The 11,227-nt window shown below is 39.9% G+C and overlaps 1 long non-coding RNA gene across 1 annotated transcript; it reads left to right on the forward strand.

Annotated features, from left to right (window-relative positions):
• The first annotated feature begins 2,697 nt into the window (after positions 1-2,697).
• Positions 2,698-4,962, forward strand: LOC117521744. The gene is made up of 3 exons (XR_004564042.1): positions 2,698-2,746; positions 3,062-4,069; positions 4,299-4,962. It is a non-coding gene; the product is annotated as an uncharacterized LOC117521744 (long non-coding RNA).
• The last annotated feature ends 6,265 nt before the right edge of the window (positions 4,963-11,227 follow it).

Below are 11,227 nucleotides of genomic sequence, written 5' to 3' on the forward strand. Positions count from 1 at the left end.
AGTGCTTTGATCACAGAGAAACTGTGGAGAGCTGACATTTGTAGTTTTGTATGTTTATATATTTTGGGTCAAGGATGAATGTGACCAAAACGGAACATTCATAAGACTAATATTTTGGGAGAAATTACAGGTATTATGTAATAACAGTGAACAATACAACCCCTGGCAATAATTATGGAATCACCGGCCTCGGAGGATGTTCATTCTGTTGTTTAATTTTGTAGAAAAAAAAGCAGATCACTGACATGACACAAAACTAAAGTCATTTCAAATGGCAACTTTCTGGCTTTAAGAAACACTATAAGAAATCAAGAAAAAAAAATTGTGGCAGTCAGTAATGGTTACTTTTTTAGACCAAGCAGAGGGAAAAAATATGGACTCACTCAATTCTGAGGAACAAATTATGGAATCACCCTGTAAATTTTCATCTCCAAAACTAACACCTGCATCAAATCAGATCTGCTCATTAGTCTGCATCTAAAAAGGAGTGATCACACCTTGGAGAGCTGTTGCACCAAGTGGACTGACATGAATCATGGCTCCAACACGAGAGATGTCAATTGAAACAAAGGAGAGGATTATCAAACTCTTAAAAGAGGGTAAATCATCACACAATATTGCAAAAGATGTTGGTTGTTCACAGTCAGCTGTGTCTAAACTCTGGACCAAATACAAACAACATGGCAAGGTTGTTAAAGGCAAACATACTGGTAGACCAAGGAAGACATCAGAGCATCAAGACAGAAAACTTAAAGTAATAATAATAATAATAATAAAATCGAAAAATCTCAAAAATCGAAAATGCACAACAAATGAGGAACGAATGGGAGGAAACCGGAGTCAACATCTGTGACCGAACTGTAAGAAACCGCCTAAAGGAAATGGGATTTGCATACAGAAAAGCTAAACGAAAGCCATCATTAACACCTAAACAGAAAAAACAAGGTTACAATGGGCTAAGGAAAAGCAATCGTGGACTGTGGATGACTGGATGAAAGTCATATTCAGTGATGAATCTCGAATCTGCATTGGGCAAGGTGATGATGCTGGAACTTTTGTTTGGTGCCGTTCCAATGAGATTTATAAAGATGACTGCCTGAAGAGAACATGTAAATTTCCACAGTCATTGATGATATGGGGCTGCATGTCAGGTAAAGGCACTGGGGAGATGGCTGTCATTACATCATCAATAAATGCACAAGTTCACGTTGATATTTTGGACACTTTTCTTATCCCATCAATTGAAAGGATGTTTGGGGATGAAATCATTTTTGAAGATGATAATGCATCTTGCCATAGAGCAAAAACTGTGAAAACATTCCTTGCAAAAAGACACATAGGGTCAATGTCATGGCCTGCAAATAGTCCGGCTCTTAATCCAATTGAAAATCTTTGGTGGAAGTTGAAGAAAATGGTCCATGACAAGGCTCCAACCTGCAAAGCTGATATGGCAACAGCAATCAGAGAAAGTTGGAGCCAGATTGATGAAGAGTACTGTTTGTCACTCATTAAGTCCATGCCTCAGAGACTGCAAGCTGTTATAAAAGCTAGAGGTGGTGCAACAAAATACTTGTGATGTGTTGGAGCGTTCTTTTGTTTTTCATGATTCCATAATTTTTTCCTCAGAATTGAGTGATTCCATATTTTTTTCCCTCTGCTTGGTCTAAAAAAGTAACTGTTACTGACTGCCACAATTTTTTTTCCTGATTTCTTATAGTGTTTCTTAAAGCCAGAAAGTTGCCATTTGAAATGACTTTACTGCCAACAGATAGCCAATCAGAGCACGGCATACAGTTATTCATGAGATGACATCACTAATGACGTAGCGGAGGTCAGGAACTTGCTGACAGACACTGGTTGAAAAAATGGCAACAAACATGTCAACAACAGCAGAAAATCATCTGCCAGCGAGGTTTGCTGAGTTCACAGAGGAGGAACTGGTGGAAATATTGAACTCCAAGGATGCCAAAAACACTAAGAAGGTAGACAAGCACGCTACTGACGTTTTAGAAGCATTCATATGCTGTTCACAACAAAATAAATTGATCTAATTTTCTCGGATTGGATGAAGAAAAGTTATATTGGACGAGGCGTAGCCGAGTCCAGTATAACTTTTCTTCATCCAATATTTCTCTAAGTTGGACTCCTTACCATCCATTATTTGTATTTTATATATATATATATATCAGCCCGACATGTTGTTGGTATGGACCTTGCTAACGCTTGGTCCATACCAACAACACGTCAGTCTGATATTTCCCAGTACAGACCACGCATTTGGTTAATTATTCTTTAATATTTGAATAATAAATATGTTTTCCCTATCTTGACGGTCAAGGCTAATCTTGTTTCTTTGTTCTTTTGTATATTAGGCTGGTTAACTGCCAGTGACCCCACCAAGGCCATATATGAGTGTGCAGGCAGTTTTCTACGTGCTCATGAAATGAGAGTCCCTTACTTCTCAGCATGGACATCAGAAAAAGCCCTGCTGAGCAGGACATGGCACTTATCTCCTTCTACAAGCGACCTAATGTGGAATGGGGACGACCCCTGAATTGCAAACTTGAAGGCAATGCCATTTACAAGTTAAGAGTTATCCAAAACTAAATTAAGCATTTACTGTCTTATTATTTGTCCTTACAACTTTGCATTGTTTCAGGAGATCTTGCTATTGGACAGGGTGTGATTCGCTTTTTTCTCCCAACATGCATAGAGAAGCTGAGGTCAGGGTTTTGCATCAGTTTTGGTATGTACATAATATCATGTGACCAAATGTAATGATTATTTTAAGGTGTATAATCATTTTCTAATTCTGGCTATATAGGCTTACAGTATTTAATAGGTTTGCTGGGCCTTCATGTTCAAAGGTTTCTCCTTAATGTATAATGCCTGTATTGATTATATTTCAGGTTTCCAGTCCATCATAAACTAAAATTCATTTTCCATTCACTTGCATTCATACCTGTTATAAAATAAGAGCAACATTAACCTGCATGTCTTCCTTCTATGGAAGGAGGCTTATTACTTTTTATTCTTTTTTTTTTTTTCAATATCTTAACAGCAAATTCAAACCTTACGTGACTTTCTGATGGAGAGCCTGGCCATTTAGTCCCCTCAGCCTCTCACTTTGTCGTTGAAAGTGATCTATTCATGGTGGCGGGGAGAATGATAGGCCACTCTATCCTTCACGGAGGACCATGCCTGCAGGGACTCAGCCCTGCCGTTGTACATGTCCTGCTGGGTGGAAGTCTGGAAACTGCGACTGTCACACTGGAGGACTGTCCAGACCTGGACATCAGAGACACCATCAGACTTGTATGTTTGAAAAGGGTTTGTTCTTTCAGTAACATGGGCGCACTGTGTCCTTGCTGAGTGTTTTTACGGCTTATTGTTTTGAAGCTTGAAGGGGCATCCATACTGTCAGAAAAGGTCAAAGTGTCCAGGACCTGGCTTATGCTTGGGTCCTCCCTTCCTTCACTGAAAACAACAGGAGGTGGCTTTTTGAGAAGCTATTGATCCACGCTGTGAGTGAAAGACTGAGAAATATCTGTCCAAACATAAGACCCAATTCATGTTTGAGGAGTTATGTTTGGGTGACAAATGCACATTGCTAAGTTTTTAAAATAATGTGACAAAATTAAAATGCTTCACTTTCTCCCAATTTGTGCCCACATTAACAACAAAAGTTTCCAGTAAATTGCATCACTTTCCACATGATAATTTATTTTTCTAGAAACATAAAATATAGTGGGAAGTTTGCAGGACAAGTCTGATTTAGATTTTTTTTTTTTTTTTTTACTCACTCACCAGGGGAATGCAGCATAATAAATATATTTAAATTGAATTATTCTTTACCTGTTTCACTTTTCAAACTTGCTTTTAGATAAAATGTTATGGGTTCTCTTCTCTGCCTTTTTACAATTTACAGGTAATAGGGTGCGTCATGAGGCAAATCAAACAACTGAGATGGGGTCTTACGGAAACCCCAATGTGGACTCTACTGACCCAAAGACCTTACACAGTGGCCTTGCTCTTTCCTCAAGACACAGCAGGAACTATCAGCGCTGAGGTCTATTTTTCTGTTCTTCAGAATCACATTCATTGTCATTGCACAGTAAAACAGCACAACAAAATTTGCTTGTGCATCCTCAAAAACAATGCTCGCACTCACACATAACAGATGAAACATCTTGAAGTGTTGTATCTGTAGTAAATATTATGGTTCATACATGGACAGCATCTATTACTGTCTGTGTAAAAAAGAAAAACTTTCTCATGCTGTTTTTTTTTTAATTCAGGTGCTTCTTCAGCGTATAACATGGCCTCGTGAGGAAGACAGCGATGATGACCACTGTTCCGTGGAAACCAGATGCCGCATCCCTTACCAAAAAAATTGTACTGATAAGTATATAAAAAGTAAACTAGAAGTATACTTGAAACATACTTGCATATACTACTTTTTGGTAAGGGATGTCAAGCTATCTACATCAATTCATAGCTAATGGTAGGTTTATTTGGTTTAACTGATCTTCTAATCAGTTGATAATGCCATTGTTGGCTATTTAGCCTGATGACTAACTTTTATCCATTTGAATCTACTCCATAGCAACACCTGCTGAACTGACCAGCCTCGTCAAATTCTGGACTGGATGGGAGATTCTCCCTCAGAGTCTCTCAGTGGAAGTCATCAATGGCTGCTATCCCACAGCTTCCACCTGCTTTGAGACCATTTAAATCCCAGGGCATTACACGTCCTTTAAAAATGACATCCTGTCCTGTATTGGCACTTGCCACACAGGATTTGGTCTTGTGTGACATCTGGGTCTGTGTTTACACTCAGTAGTTCAGTAAAATGTTGACATGTTAAACTATTCAAGTTATCAAAAGATGGGTTTACACTTGTTTTATTTTCAGTGTTAGACAGTTGAAGGTTCTTAATGTACAGGCTGGTTTTGCAGTTTAATCTGTTCCTTTAAAACAAAACAAAATCTCTGCACTCAAAAAAAAAAAGTGTGTTTAAAATGTACTCTGTGTACTGATTATACTGAATGGAATGAATGCCTGCAAAAAAAGAAACATGCAAATTCAAATCTGAAGTCTTTCTGATTCTCAGAGATCCACAAACCGCTCACAAAACTGAACAGTGGCAATGTAAATATCGATACCAAAGGAGTGAGATGCAGCTTTCGGGTTGAATGCATCTTTTTAAAGCTGTCAGTTGTCTTTCGGTGAGTGGGCAGGCTCTGTGTGGAACCACAACGCTGAACAGGTCATCACAAGGAAGTCCACTATTTTGCCAGTCAATGTCAGGAATGTCCATACCCTAAAACAGAGAACATATTTAATTGCATGCAGTAACAGCAGGCACACTTTGTGCTCTTAGCTTCTAATTCATTACCTCAAATGTGAACCAAATGATTCATTCAAATCACATTTGATGTACCTCTGTGTTCTCTGGTGCTGGAACTGGGTGATGTGTGCGACCCAACTCCCACAGTTGGTTTGGGGTCATGTGGCTCTCTGTTCGCAGCGGTGGTTGTCCCAACCACTGTGAAACGTGTCCAGGTCAACTTGCAAGTGTGGGAAAAACACAAAGTGGCAGCAGAAAGTGTGTGTATCATTGGCAATGCTGAGGTAGCCCTCTTCTTCAAGGTAGTGGAGGACATCATAATAGATGCACGTTACAGCTGCCCACAGGTCTCTCCACAGCCGCTCAATCCTAGAAAATTTTCATTTAAGTTTTTTTTTTTTTAAATCAACATGAGTGCACAACAAATTTTAAATATCCAACTTATTTTAAAAGTTAAAACCGTGCCTCTGGTTTTCTTCATTTTGTATTGATTGATTGCTTTATTTCAGACTCATAGTCCAGTTTAAAAAAAACAAACAATAATAAACATACAAACACAGACACAGGTCCTTAGCCACTTAAAAGACAACTATACCAGTGCCTCCACATTTGGGAAGTGAACCGGATGGCACTGTAACCAATATTTGTTACTGACAAAATTATTTCATTTTCTGACTTATTTAATCAGCACAAAAATCTGTACATGACATTTCTTAAACAAGCCTGTAAAGTATTTACTCTATGAGACACAAACAGTTCACTGGCTCTAGTCCATCTGGGCTTTTTTAACAAGAGTCTGAAGGCATCATTGTAGGCCACTCAGCCTCTGAAAGCTGGACTGTTAGTAGTTCAGCCACAGATGAGCCGTGTACAGCAAGGTGCAGTATGCTCTGAACAAAGTGACTTTCACACCAAGAGAACAGGATCCAAACTTTTGTGACAGAACATTAGCCTGTGCATACAACATACGGCACTGACGATTCATGTCATCATCTGACAGACTGTCAGTCAGGATATGCCCAAGGTATTTAACATTTGTCACAGTATTCAGGACTTTGCCAGACAATTTGAAATCTGGAAAAAGCATAGCTCTGTCTTCCTTTGTCCTACATATCATTATGAGACTCTTGATAGCATTGAATTTTACATCATGAAGTTCTCCAAAAACAATGTGTGCTCCAAAAACAGAGCACACATTCAGCAACTGCTGCAGACCAGCTGAACTAGGGCTGAAAATCACTAGATCATCTGCATACATTAAGTGATTGACCACATAATTACCAGCCATACACCCAGTTCTGCAATGGTTTAACTGTTTAGAAAGGTCATTCATATAAAAATTAAATAAAATTGGGGACAGCAAGCTCCCTTGTCTCACTCCATTACTGATTTGAAAGGGCACAGATACACAATTATCCCATTTGATCTGTAGAGTCTGGAGTCTGGTGAGCATACCAGTATGATAGGCATCGCACAATATATTTTGGCACATTGGCTTGACACATTTTGTAGAATAATTTTCTATGATTCACACGGTCAAAGGCCTTAGAGGCATCTAGAAAGCACATAAAAACAGTAGAGTTCCTCTTTTTATATTGCATAAGAAGTTCTTTTAAGATATAAATACACGTCTGTTCCATGGTCAGCTTTAAAGCCAAATTGATTGTCTATGGAGACAATGTAGTTTTCCCATTCTACTTAAAATGATTCTTTCAAATACTTTTGACAGGATATTTGCCAGGGCAATGGGTCTATAGTTGTCAGTGCTCCCCACCTTCCTTGCCTTATCTTTAATCACAGGGACTAATAGCACTGTCATCATAGAGTCTGGAATGAACCCATGAACAACGATAGCAGATAAGCATATGGCAAGTAGAGGTGCCAGCCTCATACTGGAATATTTCAAATGCTCAGCAGAAATAAGATCCTTGCCTGTTGATTTGTTTTCTGGCAAAAGCTTGATTGCTTGAAGTATTTCGTGAGATTTGAATGATTCAACATAGTCCACACAACCAACAGTACAGGGTTCACTTGAGACACAATTAAAAAGTTTAAAATAATGCTCTTTCCACAGCTCAACGATCATGTCAGCCCAAGAAACTCCATCTACTGTGTGAGGAAGAGGAGGTTTATAGTTGTTTACACATTTCACATTTTTCCAGAATGCCTTACTATCATTACTTAATAATTTTTCAGCCAGGGCGTCAGCCTTGATTGTTTGCTCGTTTTTACTTATAAATCTTACGGCATATTTGTATCTAGCATTAGCTTGTTTTTTCTGCTCAAATAGAGGCCCCTGTCTTGGTTTCCCAGCTGCAGCCCAGGTCTTAGTGGCATCATGAGCTTCAGAATGGAATTTAGACACATAAGTGTTCCACCCAGGACTTGTTTTACCTTTCCTTTTGCATTTGTAAAAAGGTTTACTTGCTTCAATCAGCGCATCAGCGATATGAGAATACATAGAAGAAATGTCAGTCTTGTGCTTCTCACTAGTGCAGTTGCAGTCTGTACACATCACTGCACCCTTTGGCAGAAGAATATTGCTTAATAGTTGATCACTGTTTGCACGATAGCAGGCAAGCTATACAGGAATATGGTCGGCTGTGGCCATTTCATATAAAATCTTCATGCCAGCCAGAGCAGCATGGGCATCATCTGTAGTGATGCAGTGGTCTAGCCACGATGTAGTATGCCATGCTTCACTTATATATGTGTAACTCTGGTCTGGCAAAATGACTTTATTGATAAGGTTAGTTGATTATCTGCACAAAAATTTGTCAAATGATCAGCAAAGATAAGAGTTTTTGTCTAAGATATTTGCATTTAAATCACCAATAACATACACACTAGAGCAGGGGTAGGCAACCTGTTCCAGAAAGAGCCATGAGGGTGCAGGTTTTCTTTGCAGCCACTGACTCCACCAGGTGATTTCACTGATTAACTGATTCCATCTGCTCAAAGTGATATTAATCAGTAAAATCACCTGGTGGAGTCAGTGGCTGCAAAGAAAACCTGCACCCTCATGGCTCTTTCTGGAACAGGTTGCCTATCCCTGCACTAGAGGCACTTTCATTCTCTATTAAAGCACTTATGAAAGCAAGCTTATCCAAGTAATCTTCATTTTGTTTGCATTCATATGGGGAATAAACATTTAATATCAGAATTTCTTTGTTATGATGTGACAATCGTAATGCAATACACCAGTCCACCCCAAGCCTGGTGACGCTGACCACAGAGTCCAGTCTCTTATTCCAAAGAATAGCCACACCTCCTGCTATTCTTCCCTTTTTTATGCCTAAACTTAGGTCAGTTGTCGACTCTCCCGCCCCAAGGAATCTATCATTAAGTGAATTTAGACCTTTAAGGTCCTGCTTGGCAAGAAACGTCTCTCGTAAACACAAAATGTCACAATGATCCAACAACTGGTCCACTACAGTACGACGCGCTTTATCCTCCGCACTCTGACTCAAGCGCAGACCACGACAGTTATAAGATAAAACGTTTATAGCCATGATAGCTGTTTCAAGAGTTCGCACCAACAGGCACGCTCATGGCTCCAAGTGTGGTGGTAGCAGCAGCATTAGCTCCAATGACCGCGGCTGCTTTACGCGGCTCATAATAACGTCTTACAAAAGTTCCATCAGGCCAAAGCTCGGGATCATACATGACGTCTACTGCATTGCATTCTGCAGTCACTTTAAAGGAGGTGTATCGGTCATTAACAGTAGCAATTTTGTCACATGAAACGTCATACCCGAGTTTGTTTTTGAGATATGTGCGCAATGTTTCTGCCTCCAGATCTGGAGAGAATTTTGAAGCAAAGACACTCACCAATTTTGTCTTTATCATTTTGATATTCCCAGTTGCTCCAGTGCCCACCACAGTCTTGACTTTCCTTTGTCAAGATGTAGAGAGCCCAATGCGGTGCGCAGGCTTAGCAAACACCGGCTCCTTCTGCCGTCGCTGCCCGGCTTTAACAACCTTACTCCATTTTGGAGAGCTGGGTGGTAATGGCGTCGTTCCTCCGCTGAATTCCTCCTGAGAAGGTCTTTCCCCATGAGAAAAGGGTGGCTCCTCAGCTCGAGTAAGGCTGCAAGCCGATTCCACAGCCCTGGTTTCTCCCTCAAAGGAGTTAGCGCAGTTAGCCTCCACAGCACCTGACTGCTTCCCCGCCGTGCGCAGCCCTGCGCCGCCATGGCCCATGCGCAGTTCCAGGGCGCACACTCAATTGCTCACATCCATCGTGACAGCCTGCAGGCTCTCGCTGACCTTGGCCTGCAGGTTCAGTGAATGTCGCATAGTAGACACTTCAGCGTGGAGGTGCTCCATTTTTCGGAGTAAACCGCACACATCAATGCTTGTGAAAGTCACTGGAGGCAGTTCATCCAAGTAGTGGGATACAAATCTTGGGATATTGTCTCCACACTCATTCATCACTTTGAGGCATGCCTTGATGTTGTTCACATCTTTATTTGTTCCTCTGTGGGACACATTGTGCTGTGAAGTGTCGCACAGGTCAAACAGCGCCTTCTTTGACATTTCAATCCACTCAGAATCAAATGTGTTAGATGCCAGCAGGATTATCTCGTCCTGGCTCAGTGTCTTTAATTTCATGTAGAGAAAGTGCAGGAATTCATCCTCAACTATTACTTTCCTGTCCGTCGTTCGGTAGATCTCTGGTTTTAACCGAACTTTGACAAAGCCAGGAGCTCCAGGAGTGCGTGCGACCGTCCCGTCAGCCATCTTGAAAAAAAATAAATAAATTTGAGTGTTATGTATTGATACATAACCCACTGTGTTTACAATTTACATCTGGTCTTACATACTGGATGTAATTAAAGCCTATGCAAATGTGATGAATAGTCCAGAATATTACTCGTTCTGAGTTGTATACTAACATACAGCTGTGACATGGTATCAGTGAGGTGGCAAATTTCAGTTAGCAGCATCTACTGAACAAACCTTTGATTTTGAACACTCTTCCCAGATATAAAGCTGCTCCTTCCAGTGCCACGGATTGTAAACATGAAGCGTGCAACATCCACATTTTCAGCTCCATCAGAGTACGTGGAGGTGATCTCCACGTACTCTGATGGAGACACAAAACATTCATTCTAAATTCACTTTAACCACTTGGTAAACAAAATGTCAAAACATCTGTTTAAAATGGACATAATTTGAGAGGAACATTATCATTTCAAAAACTAGAGACTCAAACTACTGTAAAAAAAAAAAAAAAAAACTTTCTGTAAAAAAATGTAATCATTTGGAATATAACTGTCCCAAAAATATTAAATATAGTCTGCTTTAAAAGACTTTATAAAAATAATATAACTTCACTTTACAGTATGGACAATTAAGTTTACTAATTTGGTACTTTTGGATTGTGCACTATTATTTAGCTTGTTGTGAAGAGAAATTTCAATACATTGATTAATTCCAAAAGTCTTGTGTTTTGTTCTTTTGTATCTGTTGATATATAAGTATAAGTCAGTTTGAAGCAGAAAGGAAGCTGTCAGCTGACACCAAACACCAAAGGAGAAAAGCAGGCTGCTTCACAACGAGCAACACCAAAGTCTTTGCCTGCACTGCTCCAGGCTCTGCAGATCCCAGATCACCACAGTCACCACCGAGCGCGTGACTGCAACAACAGAACCTCTTCCCACTGATATTCAGATTGAAATATATATATTATATAAAATAAAATGTAATAGTAAAAGGGGTAGGTGTATATAAGCTTTTGCTTCTGCCTGCACCCATTCGGCCACATGTGCTAATTTGGGGGGGGAGACACTTTGTGACAAGGAGTTTTGTGTGCCAAAATAAACTCATTCAAAAATTTTTTGCAAAATGAAATGTGATTGTAAATTTGCAAAA

Source organism: Thalassophryne amazonica, chromosome 12 (genome assembly GCF_902500255.1).
Source record: "Thalassophryne amazonica chromosome 12, fThaAma1.1, whole genome shotgun sequence".
NCBI lineage: Eukaryota > Metazoa > Chordata > Actinopteri > Batrachoidiformes > Batrachoididae > Thalassophryne > Thalassophryne amazonica.